This window comes from Pleurodeles waltl, chromosome 1_2 (assembly GCF_031143425.1).
Source record: "Pleurodeles waltl isolate 20211129_DDA chromosome 1_2, aPleWal1.hap1.20221129, whole genome shotgun sequence".
NCBI classification, from domain to species: Eukaryota; Metazoa; Chordata; class Amphibia; order Caudata; family Salamandridae; genus Pleurodeles; species Pleurodeles waltl.
Genome location: NC_090437.1, coordinates 883,245,196 through 883,271,730, shown reverse-complemented (window position 1 = coordinate 883,271,730; position 26,535 = coordinate 883,245,196). Strand labels below are relative to the sequence as shown.

At 42.6% G+C, this 26,535-nt stretch overlaps 1 protein-coding gene across 4 annotated transcripts in view; it reads right to left on the bottom strand.

Annotated features, from left to right (window-relative positions):
* The window catches only part of STOX2 (storkhead box 2), a 410,255-nt gene that overhangs the window by 86,002 nt on the left and 297,718 nt on the right, over window positions 1-26,535 (bottom strand). The gene's annotated exons all lie outside the window — the stretch shown is intronic.

Below are 26,535 nucleotides of genomic sequence, written 5' to 3'. Positions count from 1 at the left end.
AAACCCTGAGATGTGCTGACATTTGCAGCTTAAAACAACCATTTCTATTAAAGTTACTGTGGAGGTCCGATCTTAAAAAACTGCATCAATGGGTCGCATCCAGTTTCTATAAAAACAGCTTGCATTAAGCGAACAGGTATGAACATTAGAGGCTAAAGACAATTGATGGGTCGGTGATTTATTTTTTCAAAACTCACCATCATCAGCTAACTGACTGTCCCCTAAGTATTATTACTCGCTGTCCTCTTGTACTGAAGTCGGTGGAGCTTGTTAGGGACTCAACCTGCAAGAGCACAATCCTGGGCCAACAGTAAGAATGATATGTGATGTCAATAACATGGCGTGGTCAGGCCGCCTTAAAATTGTGCATTTCCGCTGTGTATTTTGTGTCTCTCTTGTGATTGCAGTTTGTGTTTAGAATAAAAAAAGTCCATCAAAAAATAAACTCACAGCAGACTGCTTAGTTGGGAGTAACGTGCAGACAATTTTTTGCAAAAGGCAACATGACACTAGGGTTCAACTTAGCAGTGCAGAAGCGACTGAAGAGTCATCACAGAAAATATATGAGTCATCTTGATACGGTTGGAAAGAGTGTGCGACAAAGGTCTAAAGCTGTTAGCACGTCTATGAAGGAGCAGTGTGGAACAGCAGTGCTACTGTAGTTCAATACACACTTGAACATTGACAAGGAAGCTCCAAGTAGCCGATATTTACTAGAGGATGTTGCTATACGAGAAGCAATATGCATCATGTGAAGAGCCTCAATAACTTCCTTCCATCCATCCATCTTCCCGTGGTGCTCACATGTTTCATATAATAATATACTGCCGTGTACAGCGCTGTTGACGCCAGCACAGCAGCTGCATTTACAAATATGTTGACCAAAATCAACGATGCACAACCAGAAAACAGACATGTATTGTGGATACCTGGATTAAAATTACTTCTAGGAACCATATGCCCACAGCTTTCCAACGCAAGTGCAATTTACGGTTCCTATGATGGCCAACAAAAACTAAAAAAACGTAACTGCATTTGTGGCGAACTTGCTTAGGTCAACTCGATGCCTTGACTATTTTGTGTCATCATACTATGTGCTGAAAAAGTATCAACTATGAATTTCCTCACTGCATTTAATTCACTAGTATCTTCTAAAGTAAACTGCATATTTGCCCATAACCTAGGCTTACCACCCTGTCAAGTCTCCTGCCTTCAAAGTGGTTCACAAAGCCACTGCACTGTGCAGTTTGGATGAAAGTGACTCTGCTGTACTCCACATACCACAAGCTCATTTGACTGAATACTGGTTTGGGGAGGTGCCAAACTAAAAGCTCAACCATGACTAGCAACGGTGTTATTGGCTTGGAGTAGAACAATGGCTGATGAAAATCACACCTGGACACACACCAGCAAAGACATATCATGCCTCACAATTCTGTTTTACTTGACACGAATGGAAAGGGTATAACCTCCTTTCTCTGGAAAGGCGTTTTTTTCCTTAAACCAAATCAAGATACACAAAGAGTGGATCCTGGGCCAGCCAGAGGCATTATCCCCGATTATATACTGCCCTCAAGAATGACAGACCGACGGATGTGCCAACGGCATGTACAGCTTGGGATGCGGATCTGGAGTCACCGCTCACTGAACAGGAGAGGAGATGGGCTCGGGCACCAGTGTAGGAGGCGGGAAGCAGTCACAATGTTCCTACCTGCGCAGAGCATATTTCACGCCGCAGCGCCTGCATAGGGTATACCCCAAGCGTTCTGAATGTACAAGCTGTGGCGGGATGTATGATGGAACAACGAATGCGTTTACAATGCATGCCTTTACAACGTGGTCTTTACAACGACCGCATCTTTACCACGTATGCCTTTACCACGCATGCCTTTACAACAAATTTAGTAGCAAAAGCATGTTTGGTAAAGTAACATGCATGGTAAATTCTCCCCCACCATGCCACCTAAACCTGACATCATACTCCTCCTGCCGCCCGGGTGGCCTTAAAACTGCCCCTTCCAACCCCTGCCCAGAGCCCTAAACCCCAGGCCTACCCTGCCCTGTCCTAAAACGTGTCCCAAACTTTCCTAAAAACTACCCAACCCCCACCCTGCCATAAACTCTAAAACCTACCCTGGCCGAAAAATGACCCCATCTGTCCTAAAAACTACCCTGACTCCCGCCCTAAACCGTAAAACCTACCCTGGCCTAAAACCTAACCTTTCCTGCCCTAAAAAAAACTCCCACCCTCGCCCTGAAACCTAAAACCTACCCCGCCTGGTCCTAAAAACTACCCCGACCCCCTGCCCTAAACCCTAAAATCTTCCCTGTCTTAAAACCTACCCCGCCCTGTCATAAAAACTACCCGACTCCCTGCCCTAAACCCTAAATATTAACCTGCTCTGTGCTAAAAACCTACATCTCCCTCCCAGAACCCTAAAAGCTATCCTGTTCTAAAATCTACCATGCCCTGTCCTAAAAACTACCCGGCCCCCTTCACCCCAGCCCTAAGCCTTAAAACCTACCCTATCCTAAAAACGACAACACCCTTTCCTAAAAACTACCCGAGCCCCCACCCTGAACCCTAAAACCTACCCTGCCATAAAAACTACCCCAACCCCCTGCCTTCGCCCTAAACCCCAAAAGCTACCTTGCTGTGTCCCAAAACCTACACCGCTCTGTCCTAAAAACTACCTGACCCCCTACCCTAAAACCTACACTGTCCTGTCCTAAAAACTACCCCAACCCACGCCCCACCCTAAAACCTACCCTGCCCTAAAGCCTACCCCCCTCTGTCCTAAAAACTACCCAACCCCGGTCTAAACCCTAAAACCTACCCAGTCCTAAAACCTAACCCACCCTGTCCTAAAAACTACCCGCCACCCTGAATCCTAAAGCCTACCCCACCCTGTCCTAAAAACTACCCCGATCCCACACCTCAAAACCTACCCTGCTCTGTACTGAAAACTACCAGACTCCGCTCTAAACCCTAAAACCTACTCTGTCCTAAAACCTACCCCACCCTGTCTTAAAAAATACCCGACCCGCCTTCACCAGAAAACCTACCCCGCTCTAAACCCTAAAACCCACCCTGTCCTAAAAACTACCCGCCCTCTACCCTAAACCCTACACTGTCCTGTCCTAAAAACCACCCCACTCCGCCCCACCCTAAACCCTACCCTGTCCTAAAACCTACACCACTCTGTCCTAAAAACTATCCGACCAGCTCCAAACCCTAAAACCTACCCTGTCCTAAAACCTACCCCACCCTGTCCTAAAAACTACCCCGCCCCACCCTGAATCTTAAAACCTGCCCTACCCTGTCCTAAAAACTACCCTGACCCCTGCCTTCACCGTAAACCCTAAAACCTACCCTTCCCCTGTCCTAAAAACTAGCCTGTTCTGTTCTAAAAAACACCCAACCCCTGTTCTAAATCCTAAAACCTACTCCACCCTGTCCTAAAACGTACCCCACCCTGCCCTAAAAACTACCCCATATCACCACCCCTGCTCTGAAACCTACTCCGATCCCCCACCCTGTCCTAAAAACTACCACAACCCTTCCTCCCTTCCCAACCCAGGCCCCACTTACCTCTCTCGTCTGGTCACTGCTCCTTCCTGCTTGCTTCCTTCCTTCTGCCCGACTGCTCCCTCTGCCCTTACCACACATATGCGTGGTAAACGCATGCATAGTAAACGCATATGAGTGGTAACGGCAGCGTGGTCAATGCATCTCGTTGCACTGACTGCGTTATTAGTGCTGTTTCCTGCTGTGGCGTATCCCCAGCCACATATGGCCATGGCACATGGTAATGCAGGGAGTTACTGCCCTTTTGGAAAGCAATAATAAGGGAGGTGGGCAGAACAATAGCAGTGAAGGCGGAGTTGACAAAATGTCATTGCCAACTGGGTCTACTGCCTCTCCCTAAGAAAGGCAAAAAAAATGCGGTACAGGTTTGCCCAATTGGGGCTAGTGCTCGCAAGGCGGCGTATTGTCATTCACTGGGGCAGCTCAAGCCTCCGACAAGGAATAAGTGGCAGTCCGATTCACTGGAATGGGCAGTGGCAGAAGAATGCAGACTCCTGAAAGTCCACCCTCATGAGAGCGCAGAACATGATTTGGAGCTCTTGGGTGCCAAGGTGGACCGTCTGGGAGAGGATGACATAGTAATTACTGGCTATTAGTTCAGCCTCAAGCTCACCAGGGGTTGTGACCGACAGCGCTTCTGTGTTGTCTGCAGAGTTAGATGAATTCTAGGGGAATGGGGAGACACCCTGGGCCCCGTGCTGGAGGTCAGACGCTTTGGGAGTTTTGTGGATGTGTACTTCAGGGTAGGAGATGCCAGATGGAACACTGTTGCTGTACCTGCACCTTACCTTCTCCTTTCTTTCTGGGACACTAAAGCTGGTTTGGCATAGGCGCATCAGTTTATCCGTAGATGGGTTTGCCTGTAGTTCCCCCACCTCTTCTCCCTTCTCTCCCTGGAGGCATGGCTCCTTCATCCGGACTACCTCTTGCAGTTGCTATAAGTACTGCTGATGCACATTCAAGACTCTGTGGGCCTGTTATTGGGGACTTGCTGTATTGGTTATGCCTTCTTCCATGGCTACCTGTTTTAAATGTGAATAAATAAATCAAAAAATACAAATACAAAAAAGATACACAAAGGGGAACTCTATTGAGCTAAAAGTGTAAAACAGCAGCTAATTATTTCTGTCCCTTGTTCTGTGGCCTGCCTGACAAATTTTGTTACACAAGTTATGTTCTCAGCATTTGTATGGTCTTTTAGAGGACTGGGTAAAAAGTTTAGATAGCTTTTGTTTACTTGCATGTTATACAGAGCGGACGACTCAGACGTTCAATAGAAAGCAAGAATGTTGTTGTAGCACCTGTTGCAGCACATTCAGAGTCACACCATAGTAGCGCTCAATACGGTTCCTGTATCAGCCTAAACAATATTAATCAACTCTCAGGGTCCGTTTCCATTTTATAAATAGCATATCAATCCAAGGTCAAATGCAAGACACACAACAAACTTCAGACATGCTTGGGCAAGTCTATAATACGGAACTGCCTTGAGGATAGTACTCTTGGCCTCTATGAAAGTTACTAGCAGAAGCAAGTACCACCACCCTGGCGCAAACTTTGATGATTTCTGCATGCAAAATTTAGGTACACGTTGATTGCACCAACAGCAATATTCTGAACTTCTCAATGTGGACTTGCCTTGAATAAAGAACAGGAAAAGGACTCTGAAAAAAGTGTTAGGAAGTGCATTGAAAAAGACCAATAACCTCAAAGTTAGTTCTGCAGTGGGCTTCCAAACAACTCCTTTGGAAGCCCAATGCAGATCACACCAAAGCACTCAACAACGATATCGGCCACACCAAGGGCTTTTAACTCATTGTCAACTTAGTGGCGAAGCAATGAAGCAAACAGAACAGATTCAGACTTAACCAGTAGCACAACTATGAGGAAGACTGACCAAAAATAGACCTACTGCCAAGAAACAGGCAAGGAGCTATGTTCAGAAAAATATTTCATTACTGCTACTTAAAAGCTGAGCTTTTCCCTTAGCCTCCAGTGATCAGACCAATCATAAATTCACTTCTGGCTAATTCACCAGAGAGTTGTATGCCTCTGCTTGCATCACAAAGCAGCCCTCATTTATCTTCGCTGTGGTCAGGAGGAGTTCTACATGAAATCTGCAGATGCCAATAAACATCATCTGGTTCAGATAGCTTTTCATTCCTCAAAGAAGGGGACTATATATCTCCAATCCTTTCAGTGAAGTTCTGCAAGAAAGCAACACAAAATTACGTCAGTGCTACTAATTTGCCAAGTTTTTCTGAAAATACCACTAAATTATGCGCCCTTAGTGGTCAGAAATAATGTTTGAAGGGCAGCATCCAAAAGTGGCTGTTTAGAGTGCAAATACCAGTTAAATGTGCAAATACGTTAAAGAGTTCAGTTCACAGCACCTTCCCAGTGAGCTTCATTCCCGAAATTGAAACAAATTCTGGAGGATCCAAACAGTCCAAGCATATGGATCTCGTTATGGTTGGCTGCTGCTTTCCCCGAGCTGGCCTGCCTTGAAATCAACCTGGCTTTAAAATGTTTATATCTCAAATTAAAAGGAAAGCTGGAGTTAAAAAAATATCCATCATCTAGTTGTTCATTTTACCATAGACGCGTTAAGATTTCCAACGGGAAATATAGTTTTGGGTTTAAAGGGTCATTTTGACAGAGTGAGGCATGACATAAATCCCATGCTGTAGAAAGTAGTAAATGTAGGAGTCACAACACACAGCCAATTATCTTCAACTTTTAAAATACAAACATGTTACAATCCATGTAAAATCCAAGTTAGAATATCCAACATATGCAAGGGCTGTTAACTTAATGCCTTAACCTGATATAAATATTGCACTGGGTTCCATGTATATTTGATAACAAGGCTTATGTTGTTGTATGCTAAATTTTTCTCCCACAGAACTGCCCAACGTCCCACAGAACATATCTCACATCAGCATTGCAATGTAGTGATATCATTTTCCATTATTTTATAATAATGCTACCAAAAACAGATCATTCCAAGAAATCCCACACAATCACCTACTAGTACAAAGTAGACAGTCCTTTCTCATATACCTCAAACATAGTTCAGATATGCTACATATTTACTGCCAACAGCACTTGAAATCCTAAGAGTATAGTATTCCGTTTTATCCAGATATTTAGCATTTACTCTAACTAAGCAGAACATTACAGAATCCTCTTGACTGCTGACTGGGCACAACACAATTCTAACGACATAGGGTCCTACTCACAAAGGTACACACATGCTGCCAATATTACCCATTTTATCCCTGACTGGAAATCACAAAGGAATTCTTGGCAGGCCTTAATCAATTTATTTGCATAGAGATCTCTACCATGAGGACAAAGTTTTCTGCATGCATAAATACTACTCAAGAGGGTGGGAAAATGGCAGTTCATGATGTTGTTAGCTTTAGAAACTTGTGAATACCCACAAACATGTATGTTTGTCAGCATTTAAAGTCGTCTCTAATTTCCCTTTCCAACCTAGAAAAGGCTGGTGTAAATTCCTTCCCAAATGGGAATGAACCACCACCCTCAGATTTGTTGGGGATGTAGGGGAAATAACTTTCGCGTGATAATAATAAATATTCCCCACAGGTGGAAAACTGTCTACATTTGCACAGGGAATCCTAGTACCCCCTGTGCAGAGTTCTCTGCATTGAAGAACTCTGCACAGGGGGAATAGGAACCTGAAGGCAAACTATGTCACATGACCTTCACAGAAGTATGCCTGGAAACTCATGCCTGGCACAATTTTCCAGACACACGTCTCTGAATGTTTGTGAATTCATTGAAAAATTAAATTTTAGAAGGACAAGGAAAAAAGCAAAAATAACCATGAGTAAAAGAACTGGAGGAGCTTGGGTCTGCATGAAGGGACACAGACTGAAGATGGGGCAGGTGAGGATATGAGTAGAGATAAGCAAGACAAAGCAGGAGGTAGTGTCTTCTCATACATCTCCCCCAAAACATGGAACAACCTACCACAGCATATTAGAGCCTCTTCATAGCTTCTTAAGTTCTGTAAGAAGCTGAAGACCTGACTTTCAAAATAAATCTCCTGGGAGACTGCTGCCTAACCAATGGTGAAGCACCTTCATGTGTGATGGATAGCAGGCTATACAAATACGTATGACATAACAAGAACGGAAAAGGTTCTGAGATATGAAAGCGGGGGGCAGGCTTTTCACCTCTGACAATAGTCGTCTTGTTCAAATGCTGGAGGTTTTCAGGTTCTAAAACAAGTGTTTCTTATTCTGAGTTCAAAACCTAAGGCTGCATGATAGCTTACAATGCTTAAGGGGTTTTGATGAGGTTTGTCTACAATTATGAGATAAGCAGGCTCAACTGGTGAAAAATCCTTTAGTGGTGTATTAGGTTTCAATTTTTGAGTGACATAAATGAGTTTGCAACATGGCAAGGGACCTATCTGCAGTATTTTGACGTCGGTCTATTTTGAAATGGAGATCCTACACTTCCCTTAAGAATCTGAAAGCCAGCTTCAGGGGAAAAAATGTATTTATTGATGTCCACTGGCCTCACCCTGCTAAGCTTGATAAGTATGCTTAGGCGAATATTAAACACTCCTGCACTGAACCCTGTAGAAAGCTATTATATCTCCATGAGACCTACACAACTGCAAGCAAAGTGGATGAGAAGTGTATTACTTAAAAGAATGGGTACCTTTTAATATTTGGTGCCCTGCGTTTGTATCTCCTAACATTAAATATGTGGAGGATTAGTTCATATCTGAAAAAGGGGAGAGTACTGGAAAGCAGTAAACTTGTTGAGTCACAAGAATCACTTGCAGTGAAAAGTAATCAACTTGAAACCACCAGTCATGGAAACCTCAAAACTAAATTCAGACTTGGTAGAAGATGAGTAACAGGTATATCAGGGCCTTCCAAGGCTGCCTGCCATGAGCGAATTAGCAGTACGGAGATAGGGCCAACAAACACCTCCTTGTTCCTAAGAATGCCAAACAGTCGCAGCATTGGGTCAATAAAAAGAAACCTGAAAAAGAAATAACATAATACAAAAGCCACTACAGAGAAAGGTTCCTAAAAACATACAGAGATGCCTACTGAGTACAAACGATCCAATCCACTAACGAAAAAGACCAATGTACTAAGAACATATATGACCATTCTTCCGCTATAGGGTGATATGGTCTTGAAATTCCTTGATTGCGCTGGACAATGATGGTGCAAAAGTATGTGGACAGATGGAGAGATGAAGAGAGAGAGAGATAGAGAGAGATAGAGAGAGATAGAGAGAGATAGAGAGAGAGAGAGAGAGAGAGAGAGAGAGAGAGAGAGAGAATACGTGCGTCTCAAACATCACAGACAACTTGCCACTAGACATTGAGACTAGGATTGCAAATGCATTAATCATAAAAAAGGAATGGATACGTGTTTTCCGGAAATGTAGAAAGTAAATAGATGGTTTTACAAGAGACGATCAAAGGGAATGGAATGTAGCATGGTTTCATAGCTCAAATAGAATGGCAATACAATCTAGTTACATATCTTCGTTTTGAAATAAGTAAAACATGTTAAATGCAGAAAGGTGGGTGCTTACTTGTGCAGTGTGTAGTCACTGAACTGAAATGGGGGAAATAGTTGAAACTCAAGAAAGATTTTGCAGTACATTGTTTTAGACATGTTGTGGTTGAGATACTGGAAGTTAAACTCCCCAATTTTTTTTTTCATTCCGCTCCCCTCTCCCGGGACGAGATATTCACCATAGGTTAAACTTCCTGGCACAGATCCAGATGTCTGAAGTCTGCTATTCAATGCAGCTTATGCATGAGTTTGGGCTTTCAAAGCCAAAAGTTCTGGCATTGGCAAGCTGGTCTGATGGCCATTTTTTCATTATTTTTTATTAAAAGCATAAGCCACAAAAATAAAAGTGAAAAAAGAAAATATTCTACTTCCTTAATATGGTAGTGGTCATATGCTTGTAATACAGATATTTACATTTAAAACTAAAAATGTAACCATTGCAACCATTTTAACTAATCGGTATGAGTGCTTCCTCCTTACAGGAGGGTGTACTGAGTGCAGGTATAGTTGCAATACACATTACAATTCTGGGGCAAAGAAAAAGTACAACTGACTTTCAGTTACTGTAACATGATGACTTAGGTTAAATACACAGGGATAACTTATAAACCAAAGAATATAAAGGAAAAAAAGGCTGGTTAAAGCAAAGCATTAGCCGACCAACTCTGGCAATGAAATGCACTTCTTGTCAGAAGGATGTGCAAATGTGGTGAGACAAAATGCAGCCACTCACAGTGACACATAGCCAGTGACTGCAGTGGGCTGACCCACCGCCCCATGCTGTAGTAAGTGGATACAAAATGTGAAGGACACCTGACAAGACCAATGGATGAAGGAAACCAAATGATAAATATAAATATATTGAAAAATGAACATATCAGAAACACACTGACAACTAACGTAAATTAGTGAAAGCCAAATAGATATGAAATAAACATGGAATACACTTCCAGTTCCTGAATTTTAAAAACTTAATGGATGATCAATGTCCTTGCTAATTTTATCTGTACAAGTCAGGAAGCATTGGCATTATATCAAGGAGGTGCATTAGTGGTCTTGTAGTCCTTTCAGTCGGATAGCCTACCCGCAGTCTTTTCTCGCTTAGTTCCCCTCCCTTTAGTTTCTGGGGTCCCCTCAGGTAAGAATGATCGACCACCCAAGTGCTTGATAACAAACAAATGTCTTGCGTGCCTAGTTTTATGTGAGATGGAATATTGCGGCACTTGATGTCTAAAAAACATAAGATCAACCGAATTGAATATTTTTATGGTAGATGTTACATCGAAGTTTAATATGGAAAGAGAAACAAGTCTGTGTGAGTTCCTATATTCTAAACAGAAACATTTATGTCTCAGGTTAAGGCTCTATGTCAGTGGTTCCCAACCTTTTGACTTCTGTGGACCCCCACTTTAGCAATACTGGAACTCGGGGACCCCCACTGAATCATTATTGGAATGCAGGGACCCACCACTAAGTTATTATGCAAAGCAGGGGAACTAATCTGTTGAAATTATTAAATTTTCCAAGCAGTCGCAGACCCCCTGAGGAGGCTTTGCGGACCCCTAGGGGTCCCCAGACCACAGGTTGGGAACCACTGCTCTATGTAATCTAACTTATCAGACAAGGGCTTGGAAGCTTAAAGAGAGGCCTTTTGCTTTCGAGATCCACTGTAAACATATGAATGCTAGCAGTGTAAGTCTCTGGTATGTAACTGCAAATACCAGACCAAAACTGTTATGACTGTTTACCTTGATAACAGAATAGTACAGGTTCTACTTTTATCCGACGCCCGTAAGTGGCTGCAGGACTGCAGAAGACCGAGGTTCCATGTTACTTTCATGATTAACTAAAGAGCATCGACCAATCTAGGTGTGCCTGCTTTGTGCGTATCCTTGTTCCCTCCACCTTCGAGCAAGACAGTGAAAAGTAGTACTCGTTGATTTAATCAAGCTGCGTGTGGAGAGAGATACACCAGTGATAAGCACGGTAACCTCATCTGTTTGTTCATGAGTACTGTAGTCCCTGCATCAAGACTACCATTGTTGAGTCAGAGATGCCACCATATTGTAGAGTGGCACATACAAGGCCTGAGTTAGGATCGTCAAGTTAAATATTTTGTATTTTGGAGAGCTCATATAGTCCTGTAGTCATTATGTTAAAACGAACTATGAGGCTGGGCTCTTTTTTCAATAATAAGAATTCTATGTTTCCAATGTTTACCCCAATGGTCTCTTCATGTTCTTTTAAGTGCTGATTCTACAGGAATATAAGCATATACCAGTTTGTTTCCAAGACTGCAAATCTTTTTCAGACCAAATAAGGATTTTATTTGGTTTGCATTCAAGGTTTTGTAAAACCTGCCAACTTTGGTTCATTATTTTTAAAACGACTAGTAATCTGGCAAAAGGCTGACACGTAAATTATTCTGTTAGTTGCTGTTTTTAATTTTGTGTCCAGAAGGACATCACAAGGAGTGAACTATGCCCTTTTTAAGGAGTTCTTGAGTTGTGCCAACATTTGCAAAAACTGTCCATTCAACAGGTTATCTTGTAGACTTCTTGGGTGAAAACTATGGTAACTCAAGGCACTGTTTCTGTCTGTAGGTTTATATATAGCCATCCATGTAAAGGAGATTGATCCTATTACCTCATTATCCAATAAATATATGGATGTTTTCTCTTTGGTCATATGCAGGGCAACTGGAACTATATGGCAGGGGAGGGTCAAATTATGCGTCATGGATGACTAAATTATGCAGCAAGAAAAGGCAAAATATGAGGAGTAATGCACCACACTTTTGTGATAGTATTACTTTATTGTTTTATCATTTTTACAGTAAACAATTTCTGGTTGATCCCCATTAGTACTCGCTTAACTCTCAAGTATAGCATTAATCAACAGAAAGGTGACCAGTCAACCTTTGCAGCCTTTGCAACCTTTGCAAAGAGTCTTCCACTGCGTACAACATATGTTGCTGTGTTTTTATTAATTTTGAACTGTTTAAATGAGAAACAATTTTTTTGTTAAAATCTGCATATTATGCAGCAGATGATGTGGTATGTGGCAAATGCGTCAAATCAATAATTATGCAAAAAATGCAGCGGCTGCCCACAATCACACGATTTCAGTGGACATATGTAACTTTATTTCAGTGGACATATGTAACTTAATTTCTGGCGTGCAGTTGATTAATCACTGGAGGAAGTAGTCCAAATCAACATTGTTATCCGTCTATATGGAAAAGAATTCCCATCAATGTACCTTAGCCAAATGGTCAGGTTTGCTGCAAACAGATTGTTGTCACATACGTATTTTCTTCAAATTGTGCTATAAAATGAATAAGCATCTCTGGGGCAAAAGGACAGCCCATTGCAGTTCCTTTTTTACTTGTAAAAAGAATTCATCATTGAACACAAAAAGTTCTTTAAAGCAATTCATGCAAGGGATAAGATGAACTCTAAAGGCACCAGGAGCAGTCTTTCTCTCTGTTCTACGTATAGATTCAGAACATCCATTTCATCATCTTGTGGAATGTATGTATAATAACACACTAATCACTATAAATGCTTGGGTTTTGAGATCAAAGTGTAGGCCTTCAACTTAATTTAATAAAGTATGTTGTACATACTTTGATATAAATTCCGAAAAGGAACTCCTTCCAGAAACAAACTGTCTACTAGGTGGACTTTCAGGTACCTATACATTTTTGGCAAGACATATAAACCAAGAGTTAGTGGAGTTTTGATTTTTAAATAATGAAATTATTTTGGACCAATTAGACCCTCATCAAATCTTTGCTGGAGTGATTTAAACAGTTCATCTCTGATTTGAGGAGTTGGGTCCAATGGAATCCTTTGGTAATAGTCACTGTCATAAACTTGACAATGGCCCTATTTTAAGTAAGTCTTCTTTATTCAAAATCATAATTTCCCCACTTTTATTGGTGGGTTTAACACTGACCAACTTGTCATTTTTATGTTCATTTAGTGCTTTACTTTGAGTTTCAGATATGTTTCTATTATGGGATTATGTTTTTTTTTCGAGTCGAGTAATATGAGACATTACCATTTTTTTTTTTTTAATGCAAGGGCTTCCCCTGGCATTTTTATTAGTGGATGGGCAGAACATGGATGTTTTCCATAGTCCAGAGACATCCAAGCTGTCACTGGTATGTTTTTTATGAAATAAGTATTTCAATCTGATTTTTCTCAAAAGTTTCATCATCTCACCTTTGAGTATAATAAAGTCAGATTTTTTAAGGTACAAATGACAGTCCCCCTACCCAGTACATGCAGTTGTTCTTTAGCTAAGGATACACTAGAGAGGTTGAAAACTGACGTTAATACTGTTTCTTGAATGTCTGGCGCCATGATCCCATTTTCTAAGGCTCGTTTTGTCGTTTGCATCCTCCTTTGCCCCTCTGTAGAATTCTCCCTAAAAATGCTCTTTATAATGTCTTGAATGGAGATGTTGATTTAACATGCCTTCGTCCACATCCTGTGTCCTGTGCCTTAAACAGGAAATCCTGAGTTGATATCTCAGTAGCGCTTCTTAAGGGACCCAGTCCCTATCCTGAGTGGTTTTTCGTTTTCCATGCTAAAAGGACAACAGGGAAAGAAAGCAAATTATGTTTTGAAATCAATAAGGGAGCTCTAGAGGATGCAGGGATAGGTACTTCCTACTCATCAGGATTCTATTCAAACACCAAAGCGGTGGTTGTGAGTAAATTAAAACAGCTAATGAGGTAGATATGACCAGAACAGCCACATTTATTGATCCCCAAGTATTGACATGTCTGACCCCTTTGCAACTAAACATTCAATATACCCAGGGTGATCCATGTCCTCTCATGTGGCTCCAAATGTGGGCTACTGGCTTCACAGAGAAATTCCTAAGGAGGTGAGGATGAGATTGCACTTAGCGTGTCCTAGACCTTCTCTGGCAGATAAAATTGCAGTGACACCGAATTAGATGCTAAAGTGTTAGAATTCATTAGTAAAGCAGGCAAGGTTCTGTAGAAAGGTTTAGACAGTAGTTTAAATATTCCTGCCAAGGCCATCTTCTCAATATCATGAGCCTTTTAACAAAAATGTTTGATTTACCCAAAAGTCTTATGCAAATGAGAAAGGTATTGTATTCCACTGGGTTCAGAGCTCAATATGTTTGTAGGGAAATTTGAATATAGCAATGTCCATTGAAAGAACATTCTCTAAACATGCATCTAAAATTGGTAGATTTAGCAAGTCAGGAAAAGGGGACACAGTTTCCAAGGCTGTCTCTTCGAAGATTACTTTATCAAAGAGATGGTTAGGTTTGTGGAAACCTTTAGTTCAATTTGGATATCACAGAAGGATATTAAGAATGTTTTCTGTGACTGATTCTTTCCCAGACGTAGGAAGACAAGAAGTCAATTTCATAGTCACAGCCAAGGGCAGTCCAGAGCTTTTGGAAACTGTGGTTTCAGCCCCCCCCCCTTTTTTGGGGGGGGTCCAACCAATTGGCTATAGCCAATCAATTTAATCAATTTCAGTTTTTTCACCCTCAGATTCAGAGTTCTTTTGGAAGAGAACACACAAGTGATAAATTCCAACAAGATTCACCAGGCGAGTGCAGGACCAGACCTTTTCTCTAGTCCCTTAAGGCTGGACAGAAGACCACCCTGTTTTATGGAAATGGTTTGAGATTACTCAACATACTTAAGTGTGAGAAAGTGTCAGAGGCTTCAGAATAGTTTGTTGGGCACTGTCCCAGGAAAGTCCTCCAAAAAAGATTTATTTCTGGAGCCAGGAAAGAGAGTTGGTGGAAAAGGGAGGTACAAGAGTTAGAATTGAAGGAAGCTATTGTGGGGTCGAAGGATTGTTCAATACACTCCACAAGCAAATACATTTTTGGTGGAGGAGGAGGAGAAAGGGATGTGACTGGTTTTAAATCTCGTACATCTCGATGACTTATCAACTGGATGACAAGATTAGGGGGGTCATTACGACCCTGACAGTCTTGAGACCGCTTTGTCGGCAGTCTGATTGCCACATTACGACCGTGGTAGTTGCACCACGGTTGGACTGCCTGTTTAACTCTACAGAAGGGAGTGGCGGTCCTAACCTGCCAGGGCAGCGCTGTAAGCAGCGTCACCCTGGGGATTACGACCCCTCCTCTCTGCCAGCCTTTACATGACTATCTGACCACGACTATTATGACTGTGGCAGTTGCGCCACGGTCGGACTGCCAGTTTACCTTGACAGAAGGGACTGGCAGTCCTAATTCGCCAGGGCAGCGCTGCAAGCAGCGTTGCCCTGAGGATTACGACCCCCCTCTCCACCAGCTTTTACATGGCAGTATTACCGCCATGTAAAGGCTGGCAGAGACAGGGCGCAGGGGACCCAAGGAAGGGCCATGGACTGCCCATGCACTTGGCATGGGCCCTCATGGCTAGCCTCTGCAGACAGTGAACTGCGCAACAGGTGCTGAGCACCCTACGCACTGCAGCCTTGCCTCCGGCTCAATTATGAGCTGGCATCAATGTTGTAGGCTGTTCCCCTCTGGGCCAGCAGGCAGAAACATAGCACTGGCGGCAACCTGACCGCACGAGTTTGGTGGGCGGCCTTTTCTGTCCGCCAACTCATAATGACCCACTAAATCTGAATAATGCTTTTTTTACAGTTGCGATTTGGGACCTCAGCTGAATTTTCTAGTTTCAAATGGCATCAGAAAGTTTGGAGGTTGACTGGTAGAGTGGTTGGGTGAGGAGGAAAAGAGTAAGGTTTATGATTTACCCAAAGTATATTTTGATTATGGAGAAGAACAGGGCACTTCTTAGGGAACAAAGTTGTCTGATTGGGGGGGGGGGGGTATTTTGGAAAGCCAAGCGTCTGTGGTGAAAATGAAAACAGATTCTTTGGTTCTGAATCAAGAGAGCCAGTTTTGGAGGTTTATGGTTCAGACAAATTTGGAGCTGAGGCTTCTAGGTGAGAAGCTGAATAAGTTACAGAAGGTGACTGAAAGGGTTCTGGAGAAAGACTACATTTGAAACTGTTGGAAAGTATTATCTGACTACTCATCTCTATAAAAAAAACTATTTCTCAGGGCCCATTCATTACCTAGCTATGAAGTGGTTGAAGATCGAGCACCTGAGGAAGGGACTGCACTACTTAGAAAAAATCCTGTGAAGTGAGGGGTGAATTAAATTGGTGGCAGAATAATGTGAGAGCATGGAATGGCAGAGCAGTGTTTGAAGAGGAGACAGAAATAGTGAAAGAATCACATGCAAGTTTGGAAGGCTGGGGCACGAGATGTGGTCAGGTGGCTGCAGGACAAGTTAGGTCTCCTTCAGAAGGACTTCAGAGAGCTTTGGAAGTGACTAACTGGGCATATCAATGAGAAGGTGTATTTTTTATTGAAAAAGAAAAAGGCATCAGTAACCTTTGCATGTTAAAATGTTTGCACATAATATGAAAAAAATAAGAGTCTGAAAGGTCTTGGTGGGTTTCAATTACTGATTCAATTGAAACATCCATTTAGACCTGTATGTTCTCCAACCTTGGATCGGTGGGTGAAGGAGACCATGAAAGAAGCAGGAGCGAGTGCAAGATGCCTTGGTCTACATTTTCTAGAAGGGGCAGCCGCTTCAAAAGCTCTTTTGTTGGGATGAGGTTTGCAGGATATTGTTTGTTCAGCTGATCAGGTGAATACATCATTGTCCAGAATTTGCTATTTCAGACATCTGGATAGCTTAATTGAAACAGAGATTAAGATTATCCCACCCAGAGGTTTTGCCCTCCCTAATAGGTATTGTTTCTTTGTTTAAAGAATAGAGGTTCAGGACACATGGGATTTTGGAGGCAGGATTTGGAGGAGGACTCTAAAGACGAGACAGACATCCATATTAGGATTTATTCTATTGGGGTTTATTCAAGATTATAATGCATGAAGTAAATGTGGTGCTTGTTATGTTGTTTGCAGTAGTATAAAAAAGAAGATGGCTGCTGGTTCTGAGTATTTATGTTCACTTCTATATATATATATATTTTTTTTTTTTTTTTTTTAGAGTTGCACGTTCTTGCTTCAGTTGTTGTTGGGGCAATAAAGGGCATTGCGTAATCTTAGTTTCTTGAATAAAAATACATTTTTTCTTAGCCTTGCAGTTGAAAATCTACATTGTGCATGTATGGAATTGAAGCACAGAAGGTGAATGCAACTTTACCAAGATTACAGTTTGCTCAAAAGTTTAAAGTAAACCTTACAACTGCCCCTTCCAAAATAGATAACTGAACAACTATATTGTGAGAAGTGTGCGCCGCCCTTTTAATCCTGCTGGATTTTTCACTTTTTGGACTAGATTATGGACATCTGCCGTGAATCTCAATACCTAAACCTCACTCACTACAGGTTAGGTTTAATAACTTAGGAGGGCTAACCACCAGTGTCTGCATTTTAAGGTAAATTCCATTGCTGTGTAGCTAGAGAATGAAGCTCCGAGTTGGTTGCACGTGAACAAGTGTGCACACATGCAAGGGCTGAGTGTGTGAGACTACTGTTTAACTCGGGCTAGTATCTGTGCCCAAGTAGTATGTTACAGACCAGACTGGTTAAGATCTGTAAAGGCCTTATAATATGAATGGGCAATAATAGTGTGAGTATGTATATCTGGAGCGCTACACAATTAATGGATAGTGCTTACTGTAATATACACTAGGGGCAAAATCAACATCAAAGTACAGTTTTGTCACAGGGACGAGCATAACCCATGAATCCGATGGTAAATCAGGTTACCAAATGCAGGTCTGACATTCATTTCACATGTATGCACTCCTTTTGGGAAGTCGAGATTTATAATTTTCTCTGACTCAACTCCTAATTAGACTTGGGCCTATGATTCACCCTGCTGGGCCAAGTTAGTTACTCTGCTGCCCAGCTGGAGGATTAAAGGCCTCCCCACACAATAGGTCCATTTGCTAGTAATTAGGTCTACTCCTGTAACAGAAAAAGGTGGGGACGGAATCTGCATGTGCTACTTACTTTATTGAACCCACCCTGAGAAGGCTCAACCCCTCAGAAACAAAGGACAGTAAGCCAGAATCCTGGAGCCAGCCAGAAGAGAGGTCCTTTGATGTTTTGGAGCCAAGGAACCAGACAGCTGTGGAAGTTAGGGACAGGGATTAGGCTCTTGATGACACCATCTTGAAATGCCTCAAATTATGTGTACATGGGCTGGGGCAGTTGTGAAGTGATGATGTGCAGAGAATTGGGCTAGCTTCAAAAACCTTCCACTATTCCCTTAAACACCAATGGAAAAGAGAGAGAGACTTTTGTCAACAGCCCTGAAGTGTGGGAAGCATCAGCAGAGGAATATCCAGCTGGATGAGAGAGGACACCTGACCCCTAGTGCAAGGATGAGTGCAAGAACATCTGATTGTGGCCGGCAACCATGAGTATAACTAGTTTCTCCAGGACCAGTAGCGCTGGCCCCTCTACATACTCCGGAGACAATAGAGTGATGGACCTTCTGGAAAGAAACCTAAAGGGTTCTCCTGAATCTTCTGAAGAATGGCCCTGACAAGATGAAACCTCCAGAAGAAGGATCTTGACATCCAGATACCTTGCAAGGAGCTAGAAAGCGATAATACCTGGGGCTTTCTCCTTCTGGAGGTTGCTTCTCAGCAGAGCCATTCCTCAGAAGATTGAGGGGAACTCTTTAGGTTCCCCTCCAGAAAGTCCATCCCCCTACTGTCTCCAGAGGATGTATAGGCAGTGAGGTTACTGTGCCTTGAAAGCTGTGGAGGTGCTGAGGAAGGCCCAGGGCACAGGTGATGTGGAGTAGCACTTGCATATAGGCAATCATGAATAAAAGTAGCACACACATACACAAAACTATAGATCAACAAATGCACGGTAGTATTGATAACAGACAAAACTAGTGTTATAGGGATAAGAATCACCTTAGTTAAATAATCTTGCCACAAAATTCTACACCCATCATGAACAACAACCAGCGAGCAACGAGGAAACACCCATTGGAATCTAGACATCCTTATATCTTCTTGATGAAGAAGCTGTAAAACATTGCAACATCTGTGATTGATTGCAATTCATGCCCTCAAACAGGCAGGTGAAAATAAGCCAAATGCATAAATGAAATTTGAAGAAAAAAAACAAAGAGGATTGTTTCCAGTATTTTTGTTTGGTGGAAATTGGTGTGCCAAGAAACTAAGCATTGGAAAAGCCAACAGCCCCTCACATTGACTGCCAGCCTTCTGGCTTTGTCAATGTTTGTTTTGTCATGGTCTGTACAAAGCCTTATTGTTGAGGTAGCTTCTGGGACCTTGGCAAACTACAAAAAATAAAACAAAGTCTAATAGCAAAAATATTTATTGGGTCTCAAAATACACACATTGCTATAGTTGGCGCTGGCACTAAAGGGAACGTCTGTGTGAATGTGCTCCTTGTGAGAGGGCAGAACAGTGTCAATCACAGTGAGGTTAGCCCATGGCTGATGTGGGCTGATCCACTTCCCCATGCTGTATGTAGGATGTGGTAGAAAATATGGACGACATAATAAGAGACCAATAAATGAAGAAGGTTGGCTGAAAGCCACCAAGCAAATATATCATACATATTATTTTAGTAAAATCAAAGGACCTTGGCTAATACTGCACCTAACAATGCCTCCAAATCATACACAGACACTAGGAAAAAGAAATACACAGATTTTAGATCTTACATTAATGTCAAAACTGTCACTACAAAACTATACTTCAATATCAGTCAGACTTTCTTCAAATAGGCACTGCTCATAACTTACTATGCCAGAAGCTGTAGGTTGAAATACAGATGTGTTTCAATCTACACTGTACTACTCTTTCAATAAAACAATATGTCAATATAAACTAGTGTAAATTACTAGAATGCAACCGGAAAAAAAAAATATATATGCTAGATGGTGTATGAATTTTCTAAAAACAGTTTCACACTGCATGTTATGCAATGCATTTTGCAACTTAAAAGGGGATGCTTAATTCAGTGGTGTGACCCAAATCCTCTCTTTCGTCTAAGCATATCATGCTCTTCTCGAGATAAGGCCTATGAAGATAATACACATAATCAGGGGGGGGGGTGGCATTGAAGGAAGAGCACTGCTGTATCACACCCAACTGAGGGAAACTACTACTTCATAAAAGGCAGACAGAAGAGTACAAAACATTTTGGAGTTAGCACAACACAAGACACTGGTGATGCTTTCAGGTTTCCAAATACTACACAGTGAGGGAGGGTTCTTTGCACAAACTATTCAACTGGAAGTGGTACAGTACTTTGCAGCTGCTTTGGCAGTTTACCTTAAGCATGAATGGAATGTACAGCGCTGTAAAGATCGCCAGATCTTTTATTTTATGTTGTTCTAGATTTCGCCAGTTGGACACCTCCTAGAGGTTCTAGTGGGCTAAACCAGGACTATAACTACCTCAATGCATTAAATGGTGACAAAAAGCCCTTGACTGAAAAGGTAGTGTCCCGGTGCCACAGGTTCAAAGATAAACCTAGTTATGCGATGACATCATTGTGTTCTATCCTGATTACCACATACTTCAAGATAACAAATATAGATGGCGTAGCAGCCAAGCTTAGCCACCAGTTTCACTTCAAGTGTTTAGAGAAAACGGTCCCCACGATAAACAGGTAGGTCAATTTGACCAGGCAAACCTCTCGGAAATAAACAAAAGCCCCTTGAGACTGTGCTGCTTTCATTCATACCACAACTCTCTGATGAGTGGGCCAGCTGCAGTAATGTGGGGTTGGATGTATTTTCAACGAGGTGACGTGAATAGCAGAATATTGCAGTCATTCCACTGTCAGAAAATTACAAGCACTTCTGCATTAAACATCACAGCATGTGACACCGCATCCCTCCTCAACAATGGTATCTGTGACAAAGGATGAGACACACAATAGAATATCTCACAACAGCGGTGTACCTCCATTCAGTCATCAAGCTCACTTTGTGTACTTCACAAATCACGTAAAATTTATCCGGTGCTACAGTGTGGTGTTTAATCACCTGGACTTGTCTTAAGGAGTCTAAAACAACAAAGAGATATATTTTCAAAAAAAGGCAAGAGACACTCTGTTGTCCAGAATCAACGTACTGATCTTAGGTGGTTAACCCTCAGCCCAAATATCTGCACTAGACCTCAGCATTTGCCACTCCAGAGTCCCTATAGGATTCAGGGACGGAATAAGCTGCTCTAGGGCATTATACACAGGCGTGCATCTTTATTTATTTCACCTTTAATCTCAATAAGCAAAACAGTCAGATCACTTTATGCTGTTGTAATGTGAAAGGAAAGAGTCGGAGAGTGTGAGAAATGGGGCTTCCAAAAGTGGTGTTTTCCTGAATATGTGATGCATTACTATAATGTAATGGGTGTTACAGGTGAAAACGGAAATCTACTGATAGTTTTGCATACCCCAGTATTTGAGCAGAATGGGCTGCTCCAGGGCATATTTGCAGAACTGGATTAGCACAAGATAAAAGTCCAGTTATGTGTAAGTCAGAGGAAAAGGCTCATGCCTTCCCAAGATCACTCTTGAGCAAGACCTGCTAAACTGCATTACACCATGGAAAACCGAGGAGCATATAACTATATATAAGCCATTTCGCCTGCACTTCCTATGCTAGCAGCATCAAAAAAAAGGTGGATGAAATAAGGGATTAATGCTCAGCCTGAAAAAAGTCGGCACAGATCCTCTTGTTTCCACACTTGTCCTAATATTACATCTCGCCGGTTAAAAATGTACTCAGCAGATGGCAAAGGAACGAGTTCTAATAGCTAAATCACCCACTTTGCAGTCGGGAGAGCACACCTATTATATTGACCTCCCCGAATTAGTCTGTGTGTGTGAAGAGGGCCAAATGAGCAGCTTCCTGTGTCTCTGCTCCCTTATCGGAAAAAAGTGTGAATCATCCAGAACCTGAGTTACCCACAATAATAAACATCTTTTATAAAACTAGAAAGGCCATTTACATTTAACAGCTTATTGTCTAAGGAAGGTCTATGTATGTGAGAGAGGAGGGGAAAAGAGAAGGGAAGAATAGGTGCAGAGGGGGGAGCTTAACTACAGAGATAAACATGTTTAGTGACAGGCGTTGTTCTCTTTCATAGATGGCCAAGAGTTGTGTATAATGCTGGGTCGTTTGGAATCAATCAATGTAAATCACATAAGGACAAGAAAGTTGCAATCCATGGTTAGACAATGTGGTTTCTTAAAATGGAGATGTACAATTACAGGTACTCGAAGCCACAGAGTATTTGTTTGCTACTGAGAATTGCTGGGACTAACCCATTGTAGGTATTGCACTCCTGCCGCGTAGTGCAGGTACTCTCCCTTTAATTTTAAATAAGTGCAGATACTCAGTACCTGAAAGCAGCAGCCCATATAAAGCACTGGAGAATGACCTTTCCCAGGAGTGGGAACTTCTCAGTCACTTGATTCTGCAACAGGTAAAATCAAACTACAAATACAGAAAATGCTCTGATGTGAGCTGTTTATTGATGGCCAACACATGAACATGCAGTTAAAATAAATGATAGCGGGTGTACAACTTTTACCACCGACCATGGTTAACATTTTGTGTGGTTCTAGCTTTATATGTAGTACCTGACTTTCCTAACAGCACAGAAAGTGAAAAGCCATTATCAAAACAACCCGAAAACAGCAATTTAAAGTAGCAAGTTAACTAACAGAGTGAATCTGCCCGGGACCGAAAGTGACAAAGCTCCACTGTAACTTAAAGCCAATATACCTTACAGGTGGCATGGTCTGCACTGTGCCACAACTGGTCTTGCAGCTTCAAAAACAATGATTGATTCACGATGCATCGTGGATATACCCTATTCCAAGGTTTCCAAAGCCGGAATTCATTCCTTCCCTTATACAGAGAAACCGTTCACTCAACAGGCCGTGTAGCATTACTCACAAGTGAAGTGCACAAGATCTCAAACATTCACGGCAAAAGGCAGTTGCGCCTTGCAGGAGGGAAAAGAGGCGGGCAAAAAAAAAAAAGAATCAATTTTTTTTAGAAAAAAAAAACCAAAACGTAGCTTTCTTGCCGCGCCATTCCAATCCGCTCCTCTGGCTGGCAGAAGTTGCAAGCACAGGCTCCCAGCCTCCCCTGTGGCCAGTCCTAACACTGCTTTCATACTGCTGGCAGCATGAAAGCAGCATTAGGATTGGATGGAGCACCCTGGCTGGCACTCCGAGGCATAGTGGAAGTCTCGGCCTGCGGTCTCCAACCCGGCAGCACTATGCAGGATTGGAGAGAGCCTAGTGCGCATGTGTGTTTGGCTGGCCCGAGATGGTGGGGTGGGGGTGGGGGGGACGGGATGGGAGGGGACGGCCCTAGTAAGAGGGAGCATATTTTGATATGGAAAGGTTTGTGAATATTATGTAACCTTTGAGTAGTGTTTAAGAATAAATGCGGAATATGTTCTTTTATGAACTTATGGGTACAATCATTTCGCTTTTGAATGAATTCATAGGTGCCATCAAGTCGACAATCACTTCTGGAGACAATGCCAAGTGGAAGCATACATCTAGGTTTTATTCTAAGAATTAAAGTTTAACAGGACAGAGTCAAACAGAAACCTTACCTTCAATGTTGACTGTATACGCCACTGTGTATTAAGAAAGTCACATTGTTGTAGCTCAATTCATATTATGTGCTTGGGATACACAAGGAGACTGACAAAGATCCCTGTCAAAAAGCTTCACCACAACTACCTTCAGTGAGGGGCATGGGTATTTCCTGTGTGAGGACATCAAGAGTTAAAGACCACACGGACTTTTGGTCATACTTGGAAATTTAAACCATTAATAAATAGGCTAGTGAATCGAGTTGTTGCTTGTGCTCCTCTGGGATGCTTGACCATTTCTTCTTAACACCAGGATCTATCCAAAATGGGCTTATTACACAGTTAGACATTCAACCCCATGAATAACCACTTTGGCACATAAGGAACATTTTTGATCAAACATATGCCTGCATTCTCCAGCGAAGTATCAGCATATGCTATCACAATTAGCTTTTTCTAGGACATTTATGAGTTCATGGTCTGTATCTAGCACAGTTATGGGCATGTTATAGAACAAATCTGAACCTATCCTGGCAAGCGCTGGTCTTATTATCTTTTACAAAAAGAACCCATTCTTGTGCTAGAAAAAGCCATCTCTCTTCTCCGGTACATGGACATCACTGAGCCAGACAGAATGAAACTGCTGTCTGAATACATAGCTCAATGCAGGACAGAGCCCTGGACTGGGTCACCTCCTATCTTACTGCAGAACCCAGAGAGTCCGCATCCCCCCATTCCGCTCGGGGGCCACCGAAATAATCTGCGGCGTACCCCTAGGGTTCGTCCATCAGCCGGATCCTCTTCACCGTCTACATGGCCCCGCTCGCTAACATCACCCGATCCCACAACCTTAACATCATCTCATACACCGACGATGCCCAGCTGATCCTCTCTCTCACCAAGGACTCTGCCAAGACCCACCTCCATGAAGAAATGAAGGCCATCGCGAATGGATGAAGAGCAGCAGCCTCAAACTCAATTCCAAAGAGACGGACGTCCTCATCTTCAGCTCCACCCACTCCGCATGGGATGACTCCTGGTGGCCTGCCACTCTCGGAGCCGCTCCGACTCCCACCGACCACGCATGCAACCTAGGATTCGTCTTGGACTCTTCATTATCCATGACCCAGCAAGTCAACGCCATCTCCTCCTCCTGTTTCAACACACTCCGCATGCTCGGAAAGATTTACAAATGGATACCCATCGAAACCAGAAGAACAGTCACCCAAGCCCTCGTAAGCAGCAAACTGGACTATGGCAATGCCCTCTACGCAGGAACCACGGCCAAACTCCAGAAGAGGCTGCAACGCATTCAGAACGCCTCCGCACACCTCATCCTGGATATCCCCCACCACTGCCACATCACAGACCACCTGAGAAACCTGCACTGGCTCCCAGTCAACAAGAGAATTACCTTCAACCTTCTCACCCATGCTCATAAAGCACTGCACAACACCGGACCAGAATACCTCAACAGACGGCTCTCCTTCTACACCCCGATCCAGCATCTCCACTCCGCCGACCTCGCAACCGTCTCACGCGTCCGCAGAACTACAACCGGCGGTAGATCATTCTCGCACCTCGCCTCCAAAACGTGGAACACTCTTCCCACCCACCTGCGCCAGACTAAAGACCTCCTTACCTTCAGGAAACTTCTCAGGACCTGGCTGTTCGAGCAGTAGCAGCACACCCCTCCCCCCTCCTACTCCCCTCCTCAGCGCCTTGAGACCCTCACGGGCGAGTAGTGCGCTTTACAAATTCCAGATTGATTGATTGATTGATTGAATGGTCCAAATAGGACTTGCACAGTGACGCAATTACTGGCACCCTGATACGCATATTCCGATTTTATATTGTGCTATGACTCCTACCAACACACTATACCAAGCCTACTACCTTCAAGTGTTACCCTTTCTATAGCCAGATAAGGTCTTCAAAGCTGGTTCACTTTAAAGTCGTTCACAAGCATTGCACTTATCCCTGCCAAGGTCAATATCAGATGTAAACGAGATAGTGTAGACAATTGGTTGTAAGCGTTGGGTAGACTGCCAGTCTTGCAAACTGAACATCCCCTAAACTCAAGCTCTAACGAAACCTAAAACCCAAATTTTAGGAAGTAAAATCTTTGGATGGCATTTATTACAGAAGATAACGCACTAAAAAGCATGCCTACAAAATCTTTAAGTACAATAACTCCGACCAAAATTGTTAACCAAAATCATCCATGTGAGGTAGGCCCTGATCTTGATGTCAGTAATATTGCTTTACACTTTCACAAAACGTTTGAATAGTCAACCGTGTTAAAGAAAAAAACAAAATGCAGATAAGACAAAGGCACGACTGGTTCAAGGTAAGAAAGACACACATTTTAAAGCAAAACTGAGCCCAAAGCCAAAGGCGGATGGGGACAGGGCCAAGAGCAGTAGCAGGTCCAAACATTGCCTGGAATACTAGCATCGAGAGTAAGAAGCTGTTGCTGTCACTAGTCTCCACTCGCTCCCTCTCTGTAATAGCCTGCAACTGTAAGCTGCTTTTAATATTTTAGAGGTGTCCAGAAGGCACAAAACATTCAGATGTTAAAGAATGGTCATCATGTAAGCTGATTTCACATCTATTAAATAACTTATTAATGATGCACTCCTTTTACGAAGCCCCAGATCACTTGCTAACATTTTGGGAGGTAAAGTGGAAGGTTTCACCTCCCATTATCATTTTCATCTTTGTGTCTATCATTTCCGGAACG